General features: G+C 43.1%; 1 protein-coding gene across 8 annotated transcripts in view; it reads right to left on the reverse strand.

Annotated features, from left to right (window-relative positions):
- The window catches only part of FAM110B (family with sequence similarity 110 member B), a 122,540-nt gene that overhangs the window by 79,668 nt on the left and 19,988 nt on the right, over positions 1 to 22,884 (reverse strand). For 6 of the 8 annotated variants that reach the window (XR_009449702.1, XR_009449703.1, XM_059673134.1 and 3 more), the window contains exon 2: positions 21,882 to 21,988. The exons of 1 other annotated variant lie outside the window; for it this stretch is intronic. The gene's annotated coding sequence lies outside the window, so the exon portion shown is untranslated. Of the gene's footprint in view, positions 1 to 13,446; positions 13,569 to 21,881; positions 21,989 to 22,884 lie in introns of those variants that run through there. One more of the 8 variants, XM_059673138.1, reaches the window with a different exon arrangement.

Raw genomic sequence — 22,884 nt, forward strand, 5'->3', positions numbered from 1 at the left:
ATCCTATAGACTGAACTTTCAAAATAGTTCCTAAACCTGACCATTCCTCTCCACCTGTACGGCTGGACCCGGGCCCAACCCGCTATCACCTGTGCTCTGAATTATTGCACCTGTCTTACTGGTCTTGTCCAGTCTTAGCTCATCGGCCACAGAGACCTTGCAAAAATGAAGGTCAGACCATGTCACGCCTCAGTCCAAAACCCTCTAATGACTTCTCATTCCCTTAAGGCCAACGTCAAAACCCAAATAACAGCCAATGCCCTTCCCACTCTGGTTCCAAGCAAACTCTCTGACCTCACTTCCAAGGGCCTGACTGCCCCTCCCCATGCTCAGGTTCCCTCTGCCTCAGGGGCTGCTCCCTCTGCCTGGTTTCCCTTCTCCCCAGTGTTCTTGACCCAAACATCCCCTTCTAGTAACACCTTCCCTGCACCCTCCCGCTATCTGTATCAGTGTTCTGTTGCTGTGCAGCAGACTGCCACAAACTCTGCAGCTTCAAATCACACCCACTCACTCTCTCTCAGCTCCCATCAAGGGCCAGGCCTGGCTTAGCTGGGTCCTGGGCTCAAGGTCTCTCAAGGCTGCAATCAAGATGTTGTCTGGGCAGCCCTCCTTCAGGAAGCCCAGGGCTCCTCTCTGAGAGCAGAGTGCGGTCCCTTGAGGCTGGAGGGCTGAGTCCTGGTGTTCCTGCTGGTGTGAGAGGTGCGATGTCTCTCCTAGAGGCAGCTGGCAGTCCTGCTGTGGCCCTCTCACGGCTCCTTCCTCCAGGCCAGCAGGAGGACCTGCTGAGATGAAGCTCAAGGTCTCATATAAGGGAACCCAGGATCACAGCAGTGATGCCATGGCCGGCACATGCTCTGAGTCCCCTCGCCCCGGACAGGACATCGGAGAACTCTGCCTGCCACAGCGCTATATGCCACCACGTCACTCCAGACACACATCCATCTGTCCCCCATCCCTGCTGTCTTTTCCTCCATAGGACTTATCACTTGAAACAGGGACCATGTTTATCTTCCGTAGTTCTGCTTCATCTCACTGAAACATAAGCCTCGCCAGAGCAGAACTTTTTCAGGTTTTGTTTACAGCTCTCTCCCCAGCCAGTAGAAAAGCAATACCTGGCTCAGAGCAGGTTACCAATAAATATTTATTGGATGAATACAAGACTTACTAAGTAGGTTTGCTTTAAGCACGTCAGCCTCTCCACATCCCCAATCCTGTGACCTCCTTCTTCTGTCGCTGTGCTGCAGCAGAACTGTTTAGTCACAAAAGATGAAGCTAAATGCTCTCTTTCCCATGGTAACAAAGCTATAGAGTTTTCATTTATTTATAGTTTTATCAGCCAACTGTGTGGTGAGAGCTCCACATGGAGAATTTGTAAAACCATCATTTTGCCCTTATGTGAAAACAGATATGGTCACTGTCCACTTCCCAGGCCCCCAAAGACTTCTATGTTGGTTTGTTTGTTTAATCTTAAAAATTCTTCAAACAGTGAAGGAAATAAGAAATAAAAGTCAAACTCCCTTGAATACTGACTCCAAGGAAACGAAGAATAGGTGACTGGGTCGGTGATTTAACAAAGGGACAAGTATGGTATTCAAAGCAATGAACATCCTATCACTAAAGTAATAAATGGTACAGATCCATCATCCACATCATTTAAAGGAATATTGCTTCTTGCAAGAGGCAGTGGAATAGGCAAGGCCAAATGCTATAAATGTGAAATACAACTCCATGTAAAACACACATTGGGTATCCATTTTACCCCATGTGCCTCTGGTAGTAACGTTTTTAGGTGATAAAAAAAATGTACAGTACATGCCCTTCAAACAATATTCATCAACCCAGCTGCAAAAGCAAGTTCTATAAACACATGGCTGGTTTGCCTGCACGGAACTTAAAACCGCTGGTACCCGCTTTCCTCTAACAGTAACTGAATGTTACTCAGGTGATCACAGGTCACCAAAGGTGGCCTGCATTTCTCCTTCACCCAGCTGAAGCTTCCCCTCTCGTATTTATTTTGCTAGCTCCGTCACTATCAATATAATTCAAGGAACACAATTGATTTCTAATAAATGAGCATTCACTTCTGAATGCCTGGCTGGTTTCTGCCTCTGGCTTCTCCTCTAACCATATAGACAGTTTCTAGGTTAATCTGCCAAAAACAGTGATTCTGGCAAGTCACTCCTCCGGTCATGAACTCAGGGAGGCTACCTATGGCCTCATTTGTCAAGTTCATAGCTCTCCCTATGTCAAGTTCGTAACCTGGATTAAGCCCTTGACGTGGGTCAGTTTGGTTTCTCTGTTAATTGCAAGACTGCACACTTGACTCCAGTCCTCATCTGGCCAGGCCCCTGGGTGATTGGCTGAAAGAATACAGATCAATGAATGAAAACCACAAACTCCAAACCTTAAGCCCTACTGACTGTAAAAACATATCTCTACGCGAAGAAAAGACTGCTTCTCTTTCCCTCAGAAATCAGTATGGTTAAGAGAGAACAAAGCCCATAAAGCAAGGTCTTCAGCTTCTCAAAGTACAAAGTACTGTACGCCTGGAGGCAGATGTGGCATTTCCCCATCACCTTGACTGAGCTCTCTGTGGAAGCAGAATTCTAACAGGGTCCCCAGGAATTCCCAACCCCCTGGCGTGCACCCTGCCTAATCCCAGGACAGTAAATATAACAGGCTTTAGTCGTGTGATTAATTATGTTATATGGCGCATTAATCTTAAAATAGGGAGATTACCCTGAGGGGCCTGGTTTAATCTCCTGAATCCTTTAAAAGCAGAGACTTTTCTCTGGCTGGTCACAGAAGAGAAACGAAAGAAATGAGAAGCGCGGGGAATTTGATGAGGGATCCTGTCGTGATGCTGTGAGAAAGCCCGTGAGAAGGCCCAGGGCAAGGGCTTCTAGAAACATCTAGAAACTGATGCCAGCCCTTGGTCCATAGCCAGGAAACGGACCTCAGTCTTGCCAGAAACCTCAATGAGCTTCGAAACAGATTTTCCCCAAAACTCAACGGAGATACATAGTCTGGCCAACACCTTGAGTGTGAGGCCTGGAGCAGAGCATCCTAGCCACCTGTCACCTCCAGGACTGTGAGCTGAGAAATGGCTGTGGAATTCTGTGGAAGTTTGTCATGCAGCAACAGAAAACCTATATGCTTCCTTCTAAACCAGCAGTTCTCAACCTGTGGGTCGCGACCCATTTGGGGGTCGAATGGCCCTTTCACAGGGGTCGCCTAAGACCATCGGAAAAACACATATATAATTACATATTGTTTTTGTGATGAATCACTATGCTTTAATTATGTTTAATTTGTAACAATGAAATTGGGGGTCACCACAACATGAGGAACTGTATTAAAGGGTCACGGCACTAGGAAGGTTGAGAACCACTGTCTCTAAACCAAGCCTCAGTCCATTCACATAAAAATAACATTATCCCAACAGGACCTTACGGCATTATCTACTGTGCTCACAGGCAGGAGTGGGCAACTAACAAGTGAAAAAGAAAGAAAAGCCCAGGAGGCTTCCCAGAAAGTCTCTCTCCTCCCTACAAACTCATGAGATCTGCGAACAAGCAGAACATAAATATCTTTAATAACGGGGACTATTCTAAAGACCATCATGTGTACGCAAGCAATATTTCTCAGAAATATTAAAAATAGGAATCAGCCTTTCCAGGATAGTTTGCTAATGTTGACATCGATAACAGCAACATCAATATTACAATTTATTTAGGTTTCTATGACATGTATTAGGAAAAGTGTTCATCTTTTATTCATCAAAATAGTAATTGGTTATCTATTGCATAGAGTATCCTTTGTGTCTGCTTGTTGAGTAATCCCAGGGAATGCTAAGAAAAACATGCCATCCACATATTATTACAAGGAAAGTAAATATTAGAGGATATTGGCCTACTGCTTTTCTTAAGAGCAGACATTAATTGCTAAGAAACAAATATTCTGCATCTCACTTTGCTTTGATAAGCAATCCTGCTATTATTTCAATGTATAGACATGTATGTCGTTTCCACTCCATGCCAGGCGCTCTGCTAGGCACTAAAAACAGAAACACAAGTCAGTCCCTGATTCCCAGCCACCCACAGGTTATTGAGAGAAACAAGCCAATAAAGAATCGAAATAAGCAATTTCAATCAGTACAGGATTAGTGGTATGTGTAATGAATAAGACGCAGTGGAGCCTAGAAATTATAACATGTTTGGTGTGATGGTGCTGAATGATCAATTAAGAAAGTGTTTCTCTCCATCCTTCTGTCCATCCACCCATACATTCATCCAAGATTATTACAAGTTAAACAGAAACATCTGACCTAATGAAGGGCAGTTCTGACATTTATCGTGTCCCTAAGGACTATGATCAACTATATTCTTTTATTAAAGAAAACCAGTTTTCTTATGATATACTTCTATCCATAGTCTATTTACATATGAAAGGTGGCTGATAATCTTAATCCATCACAATTAAGTTTAAACATCTCTGATAGCCTAAGTACAACCAAAATTTGATCATCGGTGGATACATTATTATGTCCCCTAACTTCAAAAATTCCCCAAATAGAAAGCTATATTTAAACCAGACTGATTCCCACAAACATTATAGAGTATATGAGAGTTGGACCTAAATCAAACACTAAACCTTTCATTCCTGACCAGCAATATAAAATGACAATAAGTGTATTCTTGGGGAGATCCTTGGTTAAAATAGAAATACTGAATCTTACAGTTTAAGTGTGTGCGCACACACACACACACACACACACACATACACACGCACTCACACACACACCAACACACACACACAGTATCTATCATACCAGTCCTGCTGGGAGGGAGTGAAAATCAAATATTAAAACCCCTCACCCTACAATGGCTTTTTCTTAAGTGAGAAAATTCCCCATGATAAAGCTTATTTGGAATTTATTTTAAAAGACTAAACTGTGGCTTCTCGCACAAGCCATTTAAAAATTCCACCACTAAAATTATTCTTAATAAAAATGTCCTAAACTTAGTCATCAAAGGTTTGACATTTGCTGTGTGCTAGGCGAAGTCAGGGATGCAAAACATAATACTTGGCACATAATGAACGTATTGATTGAATGCAGTGAAACGGACAAGACCTGGCCCAAGCCCTTAAGTAGTTTTCATATCAGCTGTAGCAATCTGGCTCATAAACACAAAAAATTAAAAAGCAATAATATGAAACAATAACAAAACACCACTGAGAATTGTACACTTAGAAATTATTAAGATAGTAAATTTTATATTACAGGTTTGGTGTTGTTGTTTTTTTAATACCGTTAAGAATAAAACAATAAAAATAATCCTCATTCATAATTTAAAACAGTGAGATCTTAAAACAACACTGTATATTCGAGTTAGAGTTTGCTTTTAAGAGACATGAGATGACACTTCTGTTTTCCTGACTATGGTCCATTTTCTTTTTCTGTTTTTTCAATATACTTTTATTGATTTCAGAGAGAGGAAGAGAGAGGGAGAGACAGATAGAAACAACAATGATGAGACAGAATCATTGATCAGCTGACTCCTGCATGCTCCCTTCTGGGGATCGAGCCTGCTACCTGGGCATGTGCCCCGATCTAGAATTGAACTGTGACTTCTTGGTTCATAGGTTGATGCTCAATCACTGAGCCACACCCGATGGGCAATGGTCCATTTTTAAGAGAGAGGAGGACAGCCTACCTTCTTCACACTGAACAGAGAGCAGGAGAGCTTCGCAATGTGCAAACCCTGCACAGCAGCAACCATTCTGCAGAGGCATGAAGCAACACAAGATGGGCAGTAGCTGAACACATCCCATAGGTGATGCCCTGCTGAGGGCTTTGTCCACCTGGCAACTGGGTCCCCCAGGGCTGCGCTGCTTGACATTGCACCCGGACTCAGGAGAGCCAAGTGGAGCACACCCTTTAATTAGTAACGGGGTCTCTTCAGTTCATGAATATCAAATTTTAGTAACTTTAACTTAATAACTAATGAGTAACCATTTATTCCCACATAAAAACAAAAGTCTAAAGACTAAGCAGCCCTTTTGCTGGCACTGGTCTACAGGCTTGTTAGGAATCATCTCATTTAATTATCACTAGAACCTCATGAAGCGGGTACCAGGAGACCATCAATATACGAATGATAAGAGAATGAGGCCAGAACAGAACAGTACAGGGTTGAGGTGAGGATTAAGTGACAGAAATATGCTGTGCTCATTAGCATTTTTCCAGGTACAGAGCACATGGTCAGTCAGTGGCAGGTAATACCATTACTTGGCTAAGTGAAGTAAAGGGGGTAGGGACTTTAAGTAATGGTGTGAACAAAGGAAAAGAATGGGTTTTTCAGAAGGCATCCAAGATCTCAAGCAGATCAATAGAGCCGAGAAGAGGGGTTCCAAGGAGAACAGTAATGGCTGGAAAGGTCATTCGAACTTGACTGTGGAAGAAGGTGAGCACTTTCCACATCTGGGCCCTTTACCGACCCCCCACCACCAATCTCGGGAGTAGGTAAAAGGATTTTAAGAGTTAAGGGAGCATGAAGAGAATATTTCATCAAGATTCACTGATACGCAACATTCAGGGTGGACTGAAAAGGGAATACCCGAGGAACAGAGTAACCAATCAGAGGTGGCTTCAGCAACACTGTGGTGAAAGAAGATGGGGAGGTCACTTAGAACATAGGAAGGGCAAGAAAGGACAAATATGAGAGTCAAAGAACAAACATACTTAATGAGTGATTTCCCGACTTCAGGTGATTCTCCAAGGCTTTCCAAAGACGGTTCCTTAGCAATGGACGCTCAGTGGTTCTCCGGAGAAAGGCCAGGAGAGAGGCTGCTTTAGCAGGAACACCCAGAGACCTGTTTGTGACACGGTGGGTTTGAGTTCGGAGTGGAATATCAGGTGAGTGGACTTAGAAAGCAGCATAAATGTTGAGATAATCGATGGTGAAGCACAGCTGGCACCAGGTGTGAGGACGTGGTGCCAGGGTGATGTTCCCTGGTGACGGATGACCAACTGGCCAAGCCTGAGCCTAGCGGATGCTCAGGCTGAGCTCATAGGAATGGGTCAACAAGGAGGGCAGGGAGGGGAGATGACAGACTCTGACCCGGGAGGACAACAGAAAACAGAGCAAGTCACAAGGTGCTGAGGTCAGGGAAGAAGGGATGAAAGTGTCCCTAATATATAAACCAGGATCAAGATCCTAGAGAAAGTACAGCAAAGAGAGAGAGCCCAGGGAGGGCAGAGGGGGGTGGAAGGACGAGGATGACCACGGACAGGATAGCAGAACACATCCATGTGAGGTGGGAGGCAAGGAGGGAAAACCCCACTAGGGGAGCGAGAGTGTCAGGGCCCAGCCGAGTCAGGAGAACAATGGTGAATCAACATTAATATTCTTTTTAAAATACAAAGTATGCAGCAGCACCAAACTCTCTCCCACCAAACCTGCACTAAAGGAACATTCAAATGCTTCTATTTTTATCCTCAAAATATGAATAGATAATTTTCCTAAAAAGAACTTGCAGGTGCTTCGAAAGGGACTAAGGTAGAGAAAAACCACTGTGAAATATGTCTGCTAAGCACTTCACTGCTGAGTGACTGCAATAATGAACTATGCTTAAGCCCTCTAGAGTTTCAGGCTGGGTTTAAGGATTATTAAGCAAGTATTTAAAATCAACACTGAATTTCAACAGTATATATATATAAATATATATATCTCCTAGAGAATGTGAATCCATGAAGCTTTTATGCTAATAACCATTCTGGAGAAGTTGAGAGTTAAAAGAAAGAAACTAAAGTTTAAGTCCTATCTTGATATTAAACAATTCCCCCCCCCCCAAATTCTCAAGTTGGTCACCAAGCACACTAACCTCTTACATGAAGAGGCTATTTTTAAATACACTAAAATCTCAATAATGATTAGACACATTAAGTAGCCTCTCAAGTTTTACAAGAGAGCAGTCATTTACCAAAACAAGTATAAACTGTACAAAGACAGAATCCCTCTACTACTGTTTGATAGGAAATTAACCCTTCACTTACAAGTATCACTGCTTGATTAATATCGGTTTACAAAGAAGAAAGAGAGAGAAAGCAGAAGATGCCAATGGTTAATTATAATCTCTGAGTTGACCTTACCCCTGGTCAACTGCTGTGCCTCAGTGCCCAGAACCACAGCCCAGGCTCAGTGGCCTCTGAGGGTGACACCAAGGAGATGGGAGGAGGAAACAAAAATGACAGCTTCCAGGGACACCCCAGATACACCTACAGCCTATGAACACACTCCTAGTCCTCAAACCTCACTACAGGCTTCCTACCCAAACACAGCCGTAATGCCAGACACCTCCCCTACAGGTAGGCTGGGACTCTTGGACTAAGGCGTAAGAATCATTTCACCATTAAAAGTCCTGCTGATTGCTCTTGTCACTGCTTCCAAAACATCTAGGGTATCTCATTCTTCTTGTATAGTTGTCACTGTTTTCATAAGAAAGAAATCTGCCGAGTTTCTATTTTCCACCTAATTAGGTTCACTCCTGGAATACCATTTCAGTATGGTTTGTAAATGCTCCCTACCATCACTGGTATTTTCTCTTCATAACTCTTCCATCCAACTTCTTCTGCTTTGCAAGTGTATTAACACTATGGCTGTCAACAACATCAGTTCTATAAGTCTATTACGCACACGCACACACACACACACACGCACACACACGCATACATCAATCATACTTATAACCCTGTGTATTTTAAAGTAATTTCTCTCTGGTATTTGTAAAACCACCAAGCACTGCATATTCAATTGGACCATGATCAATCAGTAAATCAGGACTTCCCCCCACACCATCATTTGGCAGAATAGTTACCGTATAGAGTAAGACTACAGACATAGTATTTAAAACTGCACAACTAATGGATGCCGAACTTGGCATCAATCACTCTTCTTAGAAAAGTGAATATGGGCCGGTGATACAAGCTGAAGGTCAGAATGTTGGTAACACACACCTGTGTGTTCATCCATGGGAAGATGTGCACATGGATTTTCTTCTCTGAAAACCTGCTCTAAGGGGATTCCCAAAGATGAATGAGGAAGGGAGAAATTGTACTACGGCATTCTGGTTATCTCAGATTTGTTAATGGGTGGCTATGTGCTTTTTTAGGATTCTTGGTATACATAGTATAACAGAAAGAACACCATACATGGAATTTTAAGGCTTCAGTGTATATCTAACAGTTAATGCCTGGGCTCTTATAATCTCTATGTGACTCAGTTTCCTCATCTATGAAATGGGCACTCTTTAGAATGACCATAAAATGTACAAATAATTTCTGAGAATCTACAAGTCCTAGAACGCTGAATTATTAAGATTTTATTTGAAAGCCTATAGTTGTGTATTAATATACAATAAGGATTCATTCTGACAATTGTATAAAATATGAAAATTCAATTACAGCTAATTAGATAATGTTAACTTGGTTATTACCTCACTCAAGGAGTATCACTTTTTATTTTTCTTATGTTAATAAAGTGCTCTTACCTGAAAGAAGGAAAAATTCACCTTAAAGGAATGTCTGCCTTTTGGTATTACAATCTTAAGATGAAAATACTCCTTGGTGGGTCCCCCCCGCTGCAATGGTTTGCATAGGTGGCCACTGAAGTTAAATCACTAAATAAAACTTGAATGACTGTGATCACCTAATGGACATGGCCATCAGATGGAAGGAACTTGGGCTGAGTGGCAGAGCGGCACAGTACCAAATGGGCCCGTTGCATTACAAGGCGCCACGTAAAGTCAAGCTGTTCATGGAGACATGCAAGACCTATGCCTCCTGAGTAAAGAGTGTGAACAGTCAGAGCAGTCAACAGTTCAATTCTTTCACTTAGAGGAGCGGTTCTCAACCTGTGGGTCGCGACCCCTTTGGGGATCAAACGACCCTTTCACAGGGGTCGCCTAAGACCATTGGAAAACACACATATAATTATATATTGTTTTTGTGATTAATCACTACGCTTTAATTATGTTCAATTTGTAACAATGAAAGTGAGGGTCACCGCAACATGAGGAACTGTATTAAAGGGTCACGGCATTAGGAAGGTTGAGAACCACTGACTTAGAGACTATGGAGCATGCACTGGGACTCACCCTGCTCTGGGCCCTGGGGCGAGAGCAGTCAACAGACAGACCCAACTTCCTGACCTCATAGAGCCCACTGCATCCCTCTACTAGTCAACCTTCCAACTGAAGAGCAACACAGCAGGAAGGGAAAAAGTGACTAGGCTGTCAGGGACAGGGGGCGCCACTGTGCAGCGTCATCACTGCGCAGCCCTTAAGAGGTTGCAATGCTGGCAGGCTCTGAGCCCCACAACATGAGGACCCAGGGCTCCGCCTGCTCCTATCACCAACGTGGGAGCGGCCAGGCCAATGGCACAGACCTTCCTCATACCCACTTATTGTCAGATTGCAACGAATTTCACTTCACTCATTTTTAAAATAACTTTAACAGGCAATTAAGCTTCACTTCTAAATAATGAAAGCTGCTTTTAAAAAAAGCTTTTTATTTTAGCCAATTAACTCATTATTTCTTAAAAACTAAGCAGTATAAATGTTATATAACCTACTTTATATTGAATATTTAATTGATAAAACAGTTTGAGGGCTTTGCTTCAATTCATCCCCATAGTATTTTGTCCTTGTCTCATGAGAACTTCCAAGCGCTGCCTGATTTTACCTACAACTGTATCCAGGAATCCCTAAAACTCTTAAGATGGGTGAGTTTTGTTGGCTTGAAGCTAAGTGACAGCTGAAATATTTAACATTGTCTTTTATTTTATTGGATGATGTCCATAATTTGCAAAATTGCTAGCCTGATTATTTTTGTAAGTGCAATAGCCACCATCTGGTCAACTAATGCCCATCTAAACTGGGAATTGGTTCAGGTACTTACTTTGATTCCTGTTAGAACCCTAATAGTTTCTTTATGTGCCTGGTATCTGCTGCTTTCAAATGGACATTTTTAGCACATGAAGTTACTGAAAGGTTGCTCTAATGCACTCAGGTGAGCTCATAAAGAAAGTATGAACCATTATCAGAGGTACAGTATATGAATTTCCCGTATGTTCATGAAAGTTTTCTACATAAGGCTGCCCATCAGCTTATGAAGGGCCTGGCACACAACTGTCCAGGCTGCATACTACACAATCTTGGAGATGTCATCATCGCCATGGTGGCCTTTATGAGTGGCCACGGTGCCTCTGAGCATTCAGATGTGTGGGTATGAGCCCACGCTGCTACAGAAAGTAATGCCCAAAACACACAGACAAGTGTTTCATGCAGGCCCTCCAAACCATGCAAGTATCAGAGAAACAGCAGCTGGTTCAAATAGCTTCCATAAAAGGGTCCATGCACATTCACACATCAAACCAAATACAAAGGAATCAGGAAATGTGATATAAATTTCTCAGAGAGGCAGTACAGCACAGCAGTTAAGAGAACGGCATTCTAGAGCCGGTCTCATTGGGTTCAAATCCTATTCAAATCCTAGTGTGATTCTGGACAAGCTATTTCATTTCTCTATGCCTCAGTTTCTTCATCTATAAACTGGGGATAACAGCAGAACCTAACCCAGAGCTGTATTGAGGATGAAATGAGGTAATGTAGTTAGAACAGTGCCTGCAACAGTAAACACCATGGAAGTGTTCAGATTTGGAATTAGTGTTTGGGGTATGAAAATCAAAGAGATTAAATAACTCCTCCTCGGTTTAAGAATTAGCCAGTGATTCATTTCAGAATGAAAATGAAAATTCTTGACTTACAAGAAAGTTTTCATTAGGCCATACTGCTTTGCACGGCAACTTTCTGACAAAAGTAAAACCCACGACTTGCGGTAATACTCCTAAAAAGCAAACACCCCGGCATCTGAGTGCTTTGACTACTGACACAGGTCGTCCCGAACGGGCCACCTGGCTTGATGCACGTGGCACTCGGAACCCATGGGCTGCCAGTACCTGGGCTGACATTTACTAGCTGCCTGTCCTCCTGGGGGAGGCACACACCCCGTGGTCAAACAACTCTAGCTGACATAACCGGCCGTCAATAAGACTTCAAAAGTCTAGGAGGGAATCAATGTCCATGTCTCTTGGGTCTCACCCTGGTGAGGCGTCTACTGCTTTTCTTCATGTTCTCTAAATATCAGCCAACCCCTGGTGCATTACACGTGCACCTTGGAAAATCATCTCACCCATTTCAGCACAAACAGCGCCGGTTCCTAGTGCCCGAGGGAGAAGTACGTGTGATGAAGATGAACATGTCGTGCAAAGTCTCCGGGGCCGAAAGGAACAAGGCCTGTTTCCGCAATGTGACGTGGGACAGCTAGAAGTCAGAAACAGTCCTGGCATGTTCGCGAGCGATGCTTTTTATCTATTTCAATTCTCATACAAGGATCCGGGGAGGGGAGATTTGATAACTGGTTCTGACAAAGATTCTAGCTTTCAGATAGTGGCAAACAAAATATGCACAGGAAACAAGTCCTCTGTTGGCACCTTGGTCTTATGTCTGAGAAAAGCATGCACGCAGTCCTGCCCCAGCAAACCCTGGCACACAGGGCACACTTTATCCAGCTGAACCAAAACAGTCCAGAAGAGCCCTTACAGGTTCTTCAGGGGCAGTGTTAGCATTGCCTAGCTAGTTCCCCTGCCTCGAGATGTGAGGTGGGGCGATCCTATAGGGAAAAATTAAAATTTGTATTGCAAAAATTCCAGGTAAACTAGAAATCCGAATAAACTAGGAATATACTGTGCAAAACAATCTGTATAAAAAGCAGCCAAAAACCCAATGGGTCACACAATGTCATCTCTGAATAACATTAATATTTTACCCACGATCCTCATTACTATTGAATTTAACCAGAAAAATCAGGAAAAAGCACCCAAACCTTGTTCCTCAACAGCTTAATGAAAATGCATGTGTTCTAATTTTAAATCAATTACTGTGATTTTAAAATGTCTTCATCATAAATGCAATTAGTGTAACATCCTGGACCAACTATAGAAAATAGTGTCTAAAAAGAAAAAGTAACATTATTTTCGGTCCAGTGTTACCTGTTTTATCGTACTGGCTTGATCATAGTAGTCAAACCAAACGTTGTATGGCTTATGGAACAGAAAAATCAGAAGTTATTTCTCTTCGTGGTAAACAAGAGGAAACTACAGTTTGGAGAGTTTATGCAGCTTACCTGAAGCCAAATCTGACTTCGTACTGAAGCTAGGCCCCGGCTGATTTCACACAGAAAAAGACCTGGGTACTAGAAAACAAGTTCTATTCCTCATGCTGCTTCCTGACGTAAAGCCAAAATTCACTCCAGGATGACAGAGTCCTAGAGCTGAAAGTGGGAGAGTGGGGATACACACACTCCTCAGGGAACTCCTCACTTACCAGATGGTTCACGCCAGGAGTGTTGTTGACCCCAAGTTCTTCCTTCACCAATCGCTACAGCACAAAACCAATGCCACCTGTTAGTGACAGTTGGTGATCACTATGGTGGGTGAATTTCACCTTCCAAGGTTATGCGCTCCCTTTCCCTCCCTGGCAACAAGGCCCCTCAGCTTCAGATACACCTGCTGTGATTCCCTCTGGCTGTGTCTTCCCCCAAATATGCAGAAGCTATAGAATAACAACAAATCAAGATGAAAGAATATCGCCAAAACCGGTTTGGCTCAGTGGATAGAGCGTCGGCCTACGGACTGAAAGGTCCCAGGTTCGATTCCGGTCAAGGGCATGTACCTGGGTTGCGGGCATATCCCCAGTAGGAGATGTGCAGGAGGCAGCTGATCGATGTTTCTCTCTCATCGATGTTTCTGGCTCTCTATCTCTCTCCCTTCCTCTCTGTAAAAAATCAATAAAATATATTTAAAAAAAAAAAAGATGAAAGAATATCTTCTGAAGTGTTGGCTGAAACACCACAACCAATTATATGATGGAGCCCACCACAAATACAGTTAAGTGACATACATAATCATAGTATACATACAGTATATACATAAAAATATATAATTATGATAGGATGGCTTAGGTTTTGGTAAAAGGGTAAATTAGAAGAGTGGTAAACATCATCACGCTTTCGCTTAAAAGGTGGGCCTAGTTCTTGCCAGAATGAACCTTCCCACTTAATGTTTATTCACATGGTTAAGTTACAGCGATGTGCCCTAAGCAATTAAGCAATTAAGATTTTCCCATTTCTCTCTCTCACTCTCCCCATTATTCCTTTCCTCCCTCCCTCCCTAAAGTTAATGAACATATATCCTCAGGTGAGGATAAAAAAGCAAAGTATAAACAAAGTGGTCCTGACAAAGGAAAAGACCATCCGGGAGCTCCAAGGTCTCTACGTAAGCGACCGTCAGTGCTCTTTGTGCTCACTATTTCAGGTGTGGTCAAGTGAAACGCTCAGAGAAAAGCAAACTGCTTTTGCTTTGCTTTGCTCTGTTCGATAAATATAGATTGTCACGGAACACAGCAGAATTCGCTTTTTTGGAGAGAACAATTCATGCCCTAATCGAAAGGTAAATGTTTTGTAGGGGGAAAAAGGACAGGGATCACCCAAAGAGAGCTGAGGCGGGTACAGTGAGTCCAAGAAGAGGTGACCTTCAGGCAAGAAGACTGACTTCCCTCTCGGTGACTCAGTCCACTAGCAGAGCGGGCGCTGAACTCTGAAATTCCTCCTGCATGTCCCACTGTCCTACGGACCGGACGGACTCCTAACATAGCCTTTTATGGTGACAACTTATGAAATTACTATGATCATGTCGATTCAATGTGATCCCATGTGAATGAGACTCTATAGCAGGGGTGGGCAAACTTTTTGACTCGAGGGCCACAATGGGTTCTTAAACTGGACCGGAGGGCCGGAACAAAAGCACGGATGGAGTGTTTGTGTGAACTAATATAAATTCAAAGTAAACATCATTACATAAAAGGGTACGGTCTTTTTTTTTTTTTTTAGTTTTATTCATTTCAAACGGGCCAGATCCGGCCCACAGGCCGTAGTTTGCCCACAGCTGCTCTATAGGGATGTCTAGCAGGTGGAAGGGGACAAAGAGAAAATGGAGCTGGTGACAAAGGCCCTGCTCCCTGGAACGTTGTCTGTGCTTCTTCAGGGTTGCTGGTCCCCCTCTGTCAACCAGCAACGAACACATCGCATTCACTCTGAGGGAAACGAGTTGACTCTTCCAGCCCAGTTAATGGTGACCTAAATGCTCTGCATTTCTAGCATGGCCCACACAGGAGGCTCTCCCAGGAAGCCGGTCCCCCCACATTCTCAAGAGTGAGGATGACTCAGGGCCAGTGGGCGGGGCCCTGGGACTGCCAGCAGAGCCAGGTTAACTGTCACTTAATCCCTGGCACCGCAAGGCACAGGGCAGAATGCCCTCCACAGGACATGGGGGGAACGCCCTTTCCTAAATCCAGGCCTAGGCAGGAGCCTGGCCTTTTCAGAAGGTGCTGAGAATGCCCAGGGCACATCTGGCGCGTGAACTGTTAAATGGGCAAATGCAAACATGTGGCCGCTTAGGAAACCGAACGCCAGTCTGCTCCTACAGGTCTCAGATGAAGCGCATCTGTCCCTTGCTGGGGTGGGTACGGCAGGCTGATCGCTTTTAATGTGACTGAAGGTGCTAGCTACTTTCCTTAGATATTTTCATCACACAAAGAATGCCTATTAATGTATATTAAGAATAGCAATAGAAAAGATATCTCTGCTACATTCTTATAAATATATGAAATGAAGGTAACTGTAAAATCATTTCAATTTTCTCCTCTGTCAAATCAAGGAGTTAAACTCAAATCTGCTACATCTCTATCTTAGACACTCCATGTTTCTCATATACAAAAGACGCCACAGTTCTGAGCAAGGACAACAGTCATCAACAATGCTCCCCAGGGTGGGGACGGGGGGGAAGGGAGTCGTAGCAGCTTTGCCATCTGATCCAGGGTGACTAACACCTGAGATGTGAAATTTCAGTGAAGAGAGGCTATAGTACATTTATATGCCATTAGCCGTCATTCAGAGAGGCAAAGATGACACGCTTTCCAATAGGTACATTTACCCTCCTTTTGAAGATGAAGAAACAAAAATTGGGAGAGTTACTAGGTCAGAACAATCTAGAATTCACTTGGTCCCATTCACCCAGCATTTTAGATCCAGACAGTCCCTGCTTGTGTCCCACTGGGTGATGCCTATCTGTTCAGGTGACAGAGACCAAAGACAGAGAAAGGCCTCAGAGATGAAATGCTACCTGCAGTGGGTGGAGAGACAGAAGGGAAAACAAATAAGAGGATAAGGCCTGCCTGGCTGCCTGAACAACGAGAGAGAGAAAAGAAATGTCTGTTTTCCAATTCTGATCAACTTAGGAAACAAGTCAGAAAACATGGCCAAGCACTGTAGTCACAGAAAAGAGATGCTACTAAACTTTGCTAAAAAACAAATTCACCTTCATGACTGAAGTGTGTGATTTATGCTGTAAACATTGTAATTCAATAAAATAAACAAATATCCTTTTAAAGGAGGAAAGTCAAATTACACATTTGTGTACAAAAATCCAAAAATCGGGCTAATTATTATTATTTTTTTTTGGTAAAGAATCATGTGTAATAAGTAGAACAGGTTGTATAGAAGGTTAATTAGAGCCTAGGATTATAGACTAAGTTGGAAAAATAAAACTTAATATACTTGTACTTTAATGTCATTAATACGCAAAAGGTCTATTGACAACTTAATGGTCTCAAAAAGCCTTGAACAACCAAAACATACCATCAGATGTTTTCCTTCTTCAACATTAAAATAAGGTAAAAATAAGTAAATAAATAAAAGTATGACTGGACATCAATAGGAAAGTCAGTCTAGAAAAACCTAAGTTTACATTACATACATTTTAAAAAACAGACATTCATGACTTGGAGAAGAAAAATTCAAACTTGGGAGCTTTGAAGGGTATGAAGAACTGTTTATTACTACATATTGAAACACACTCCCGCTTAAAGGGTTTGCTCTTTGATGGTACTCAGGTCAGATCAATACTAAAAGCAAGTGAGGAGGCAAACTCAGTGAGAGTTTAAATCAAAGATCATGTCTGGTGGGGGAAGGTGGAGGGGAAGGAGGGGATGGGACCACTCATTTATCCCACTCATAGCAGCAACTAAACTGGTTTTCAGAAACTTTTACTTGACACTCCCACCGATTTTGAGACGTAGCTGTAAAATTTTTACTTGTTTGACCTCAAGACACATCATAACCTATTGCAACCATGTAACAAAGTCAAAATTTTAAAGTTATGTAAATGTCACACACACACACACACACACACACACACACACACACATCAATGAAAAGAGGCTAAGCCCTAGCTGGCTTGGATCGGTGGATAGAGCCTGCAGACTGAGGGGTCCCAGGTTCGATTCCGGTCAAGGTCACATGCCTGGGTTTCTGGCTCCATCCGCAGTGGGGGGTGTGCAGGAGGCAGCCAATCAATGGTTCTCTCTCATCACTGATGTTTCTATCTCTCTCTCCCTTCCTTTCTAAAATAAATAAAAATATATTTTTTAAAAAAGAGGCTAATGTCTACCATTGAGAAGAACACGAAGCACGTTGAGGCATCCGCTAGATTTCAACCATGACGAATGAGCACTGGCAGATGGAAGAATATTACAACTGCATGAAACTGGATCTCTCCTGAGAAACGCAACAATAATACTGTTCTGGGCCAGAATATAGTGATGATGTTAATAGAGGCAGAAATTTTCCCCCCAAAATTAGCTGAGAAACAATGTAGAAAGAGCATTGACAAAACCATCTCAGCGGTGGATTTAAGTCATGACTGGAGATGTACCACCAGGGATTCCAACAGACAGGCTGGCGGCTCCCTCCCCAGGGTGTGTAATGCATGGATGGGGTCTACCCGAACACAAGCCACAACAGCAGAAAGGGCGGGGGTAGTGTATTATTGCTCAACGCTAGTTGCTGCTGTTAGTTCGAATTCCCCATCAGGACCTCTGAAGAAGAGTCCAGGCCCCTGCACAGGAAGGCTGTGAGAGCAGGGACAGACCCGGCCTTGCTCAAGGTCCACCTGAAAAGGAGAAAGGAGATGGCACGGAGGAGGGAAGGTAGACAGGGAAGGACAGCGTGTGTGTGTGTGTGTGTGTGTGTGTGTGTGTGTGTGTGGCGGGGGGGGGGGGGGGTACAAGGGAGTGGGGACAGAGGCAAGAAGAGGGAGACTCCAGGACATCAGCATCCTAAACTGAGGATGGAAAGAACAAGAACTGCATTCAAATACGCACAAAAGATCACCCCCACTCAAATGTCTTTATTTATAGTTTAAACTGTGTTGCAGTAATACTAAAGGCACATTTGAAAAGTCATCATATTCTCAGCATTCTAACAAAGGCGTGTTCAGTTCTCCAATTCTCTTGCTGCATTTTTAATTTAGTTTCCATCTTCACTGAGCCTTCCCAATGCCGGACACGGGTGCAAAGATAACAAGGCAGGCTCTCTTGCCAGAAGGGCTCAAAGACATTCTCTTTCTAAGGTGACTCCCAGTCACTTCAATTATATATTCTTTTCTTTAAAAGATTTTCTTAAGCAAGTAATATCATTTGTTAACTGTATAAAACAACGACAAGAAATGTGTAAAACAAATGATAAGAAATTTTCTAAAGCACCAAAAATCCAAATGTGCTTTCGGTTCAAAGTAGAGGGAAAAGAATGTCAAAATTTTTGTGTAAGCCTTATTTAATTTAGATATAATAGAACCAAGTGTTATTAAATTTCAGCTGTATGGTTTTGGAACAGCCACATAGCATGGGTGATAGTACTTCGGTATACTTCTCAGTTAAGAATGATGAAAACAAGGCATTATCTAATGAGAGAGACCAAAATAATTACACATATATATTGTGATCATGTAGGCTAATAGATTCTAGGGCTAATTATCCTTAAGTTAGTTTTAAAATTTCATAAAAAGCCAAGAAAAAAATTGCCCTTTTATTTAAAAAGTGGACACCGACAAGAATAAAAGAACTATATAGGACTACATACTCTTCTATTCACTCCAACAGTCAATCATACCAACACTTTTATGAATTAGCCCGGCCAGTGTGGTTCAGCAGTTGAGTGTCAACCCAGGAGCAAAGAGGTCCCTGGTTCGATTCCCGGTCACGGCATGTGCCTGGGTTGTGGATCCCCAGTGGGGGCGATGCAGGAGGCAGCTGATCAGTGATGTGCCTCTCTCATTGATGTTTCCATCTCCCTATCCCTCTCCCTTCCTCTCTCTCTCAAAGTCAATAAAAACATATTTTAAAAAACTTTTATGAACTAATTTTGTGACCGAAGTGTAGAAATGATTTAATAAACCAATGATGAGATTTTTAAATAACATAAGCTGTCAATAAATAGTACTATCTGGTGGACAAGCTAAACTTGCAGCCATTCTTGGCAAAGCCTGTTTGACATTAGCCAACATGCAGGGTCACCGTCTGAACACACTTGCTGATAATGCTATTGTCATTTTACCATTATCACTGAGGGCTACCACTTGTTGGGTACACTGTGTGCCTGGCACAGTGTATTTTATATACGCCATCTCATTTACTGTTTACAGTAACCAGGAGAAGTCAATATTATTACCTCCATCTGTAGACAATGATAGTAACAAAAGCTACTAACGTGTATTAAGCTGACGCTGACCCCAGATCCTAATGCCAAAGCCACATTCTTACCCACCAACCCCAAAGAATCCGTCTCTACACCCTTGGTCCTACCCATGAGAAGAGCTACGGTAACAGACAGGAAAGGGGCCAGGGCTGGTTTGACTGGAGCTGCACCCCACAACCCACAATACAACTCATAGATATAGGCGGGACCCTCCCCCCAGCTTTCTCTGAAGAACCTCAGAATACGGGAACTGATGTCCTGCTTCAGAGCTGGCCCAGCTCAATGGCCCAGGAGCACATGACCCAAAGGCCAGGGTCTCTAACTGACCAGAGCACAAGGCATCTCAGAAGAAAGAGCCTCGGTCTGGTTAGATGCCCCATGTCCACTCAAAGGTTATCAGCTGCTTAGTTAAGCTGACCCACTATGTGCCTGACCACACTAGGCTCTCAGTTCTGAGCTAAACAAGCCAGGGCCCACCTCAGCAGCTGAAAATTCAAAGAAACAAACACCTGGGTACATGGTGGAATAAGGGCTGTAGGAATCATGGCACATGGTTTTTGGATAGAGTGGGGAGTACCAAGGGGGGTCAACTCTGAGGGTGTGTGAAGAGGTTAACAAAGGCTAAAGGAAAAGGCAGTAGGGAGGCCAGAACTATGGTAAGAAGCTGTCCCGTTAGGACAGCAGTTCTCATCCTGTGGGTTGCGACCCCTTTGGGGGTCGAACGACCCTTTCACAGGGGTCGCCTAAGACCATCGGAAAACACATATTGAATATATAATTACATATTGTTTTTGTGATTAATCACTATGCTTTAATTATGTTCAATTTGTAACAATGAAAATACATCCTGCATATCAGATATTTACATTATGATTCATAACAGTAGCAACATTACAGTGATGAAGTAGCAACAAAAATAATTTTATAGTTGGGGGTCACCACAACATGAGGAACTGTATTAAAGGGTGGTGGCATTAGGAAGGTTGAGAACCACTGCGTTAGGAGGAAGACAACTGAGCAAGCTATCCACTGACTCACAGTTGTCAACTTAAGGACAGACAGAGACACTACAAAACTATGAAACTGATGTCTCAAGAGCCATCTGGAGTGGATGTACTACACAAGAGGTTCCGCCGAGGGAGACACTCCCCACTCCCACAAAGCACCAGGGTAAAGGTGCCGGCGGACTGGGCAGCACGAGGGTCCAGTTCTCTACGGAATTCTGGAAAGACGAATGCACTGTTCATGCAACAGCAGGAAAGCAGCAGCTCAACTACAAAGTGACTACAAAACACCAGCCACATGAACCGGGCACATGAGAATGCCAGTGGTCCCCAACTCACAGAAACTGCCATTTCAGTTAGCAATGGCCAAGAAGAACAAGAAAGAAATAAGGTGCACTATTTAGCAGGAATTACAAAATTGCCTTTACCCCAGATATTTTTGCCCATTGAGTTAAGGCACTTATTACAGACTGAACGCCTTTATTGACAACATTAGCATATGCATAGAGAGGAAAATAATTAATATGTGCAGTCCAATTTCATCAGTTTTACCTCAGGGGAGTGGCTTTAATGTCCATAGTCACATGCTATGGTACAGGTCGGTACCATGTCATTATTTTGCAACATATGTATGATGTCAGTGATTGGAAAAAAAATACCAGGTCTCACGCCACATGAGAATATTGACAATTTCACAGGCCAGCAGACAGTAGACTGCTCCTGCTTTACTCATCCCCATGAGTGATCCCGATTCTAACGGTCCAAACTGGGGAGGTCAAATATCCACAGAATTCGAAGTAAAAGCCACTGCCAGCAGACACCCAGGCAACCTCAGAGAGGGTCAGGAGAAGTGCATGCGTCTCGGGGCCACGAGGATAGTGGGACAGTGACCAGCTCGGGACAGACTCCACAAATGGCTGCGGATGAATACATAGAAGGAAGAGAGGGGAGAGAGGGGGATGAGAGAAGAGTATTGGTAAGCTGACAGAGAGGAGGGAGGAGAATGGAGACAGGAGAAGGGCACGAGGGAGGGAAGAGAAGGGAAATAAGAAATGGTGGGGGAAGTGGGAGAGGGAACACCTAGATTCTGCTCAACAAAGAAAAGGTTGTGTCTATGATGATCAGAGTTATATGAATTTAACAATATATTTTGAACATGTAATTACCATTTATTTTCCTCTCAGGGAGTGTTGGCCTCAGGGAGTGTTGCTAACTTCCAATTCAAGACTGGAAACGAACAGGATAGGTGCTCTAGGTGTCCAATTGGGGATTCCTAAAAGAATATGGAACACGTTACCTTGGAGAATAAAAGTGATTAGTGTTTAAAGTGTCATTAAAAAGAAACTGATCTGCTCCAGCCAGGTGGCTCAGTTGGTTGGAGCATTGTCCCCATGCCCCAAAAGGTTTGCAGTTCAATTCCCAGTCAGGGCATATACCTAGGTTACGGGTTTGAATCTTGGTCGGAGTGCTCACCAGAGGTAATCGATCGATGTTTCTCTCTCTCTCCCTTCCTTTCTCTCTAAAATAATCAATAAGAATATATCCTTTGGTAAGGATTTTTTAAAAAGGAAACTTATTGTCACTGAATAACAAAGAGTATATTTCCTCATATACCTGGGAAAAGATTGTGGGAAAAGATTGGGTTCAAATCTTCTTTCTAACACACAGCTGCTCTGGCAAACTCTACATTGATTCTAGAAAAAAACAAAAATCAACTATAGGAGAGGCTGTGTTTGTACCTTTAATGGAAAACAAACCAAAGGAGTCCGCGCCCCCCCACCCCCACCCCCCACCCCCCACGGGGCTTCCCACCATGCCCCATGCAACATCCCACACACAACTTGTCACAAAATCCTGCAGGAAATGATCCAGCCTTCTCACAAACAACTGCAAACTGGGGAGGAAAACAGATATCTTATATTTCAGAAACTTTGTTGATGTTTGCAAGGGAGTAAAATATTACAAAGCAGCATTTTCTCTTGTCCTCCAAACACAGTTCCAGTCCTCATGCTGCACCACATTTTTGAGTAGAGAGTATTCCATTGTTAGGAAAGGAACAAGTAGCATGGACCGGGCACGTACTCAGGCCCAGAAATAACATGACTCCGTTTTACAAAGGGGGAAAGTCATGTCCCTAAGGCCTTCTGACACCTAAATGTTTTTGTTTTT

Source organism: Myotis daubentonii, chromosome 17, assembly GCF_963259705.1.
Source record: "Myotis daubentonii chromosome 17, mMyoDau2.1, whole genome shotgun sequence".
Classification (NCBI taxonomy): Eukaryota; Metazoa; Chordata; class Mammalia; order Chiroptera; family Vespertilionidae; genus Myotis; species Myotis daubentonii.